This window comes from Pteropus vampyrus, unplaced genomic scaffold (assembly GCF_000151845.1).
Source record: "Pteropus vampyrus isolate Shadow unplaced genomic scaffold, Pvam_2.0 Scaffold43, whole genome shotgun sequence".
Lineage (NCBI taxonomy): Eukaryota > Metazoa > Chordata > Mammalia > Chiroptera > Pteropodidae > Pteropus > Pteropus vampyrus.
This window is the reverse complement of record NW_011888824.1, coordinates 3,023,476-3,024,346: the sequence shown is the minus strand read 5'-3', so window position 1 is coordinate 3,024,346 and position 871 is coordinate 3,023,476. Positions and strand designations below refer to the sequence as shown.

At 38.5% G+C, this 871-nt stretch overlaps 1 pseudogene; it reads right to left on the bottom strand.

Moving 5' to 3' along the window:
- Nucleotides 1–676: 676 nt before the first annotated feature.
- The window catches only part of LOC111738757, a 1,042-nt pseudogene continuing 847 nt past the window's right edge, over nt 677–871 (bottom strand).

Here is an 871-nt window from a genome sequence, read left to right as displayed (position 1 = left end):
TTTCTTTCTTTCTTTCTTTCTTTCTTTCCTTTCTTTTGATTCATTTCCTTGTTTTATTTTTGATTAAAGTAACAAGGAATCCAACTCAAACTGGTTTAAATATGAAAAGTGATTAATCCACTCACATAACTGAAAATTTCAGTAGTAGTGTAGGTTTCAGTTTCTGTTCAATGAAGTATTTGCTTCTACTTTTCCATATTCTCTTGGCTCTGATCTCCTGCAGTTTTAGCCTTGCCCTCAGTCTGGCTCGCCTTATGGTCATAAAATGGCTACCAGTGCCTTCTGGAGTGACCTGTTTCTCCATTCAGATTTGTAGAAAAGAAAGAAAGCATTGCTTCCCAAATTGTTTATATTTTCCTCTGAATGAACTAATCACATATGTCCAGGGGGAATGGATTTAACATAATTGATTTATTCTAATCAAGGCTTATCTGTGGAGGAGGTCAATTCCACCACAAACTCATGGTTTCCATAGAATGAAGAATGACAACTTGTTAGGGGGTAATCCAACTGCCCACATGCTACATTAACCCAAACTTTAAACTTGTTTTTATTCTTTGTTGTTTGATTTGCTTCTAACACTTAGCAGCAAATTGGTTATCAGGATCTTAAAAGAGTCACAATCTTTTTTTTTTTTTCCATCAACCTTATTTCCATTTTGTTTAAGAGTTTATGGAAGACCAGTTTAAGACCATTCAGTGGTTGTTCCTACCCATTCAGTGGCCTGAGCAGTGGGGGCTGCAGACTAGTCTTCGGTGGCAGGCTGAGTGCTCCAGTCTTCAGTAGGAAACTGCTGAATAGGCACAGAGGGCACCTGCATGTCTTCAGACCAGTCTGCAACTTCAGGTTGAGTGGCAGTGAACTCAAAAGC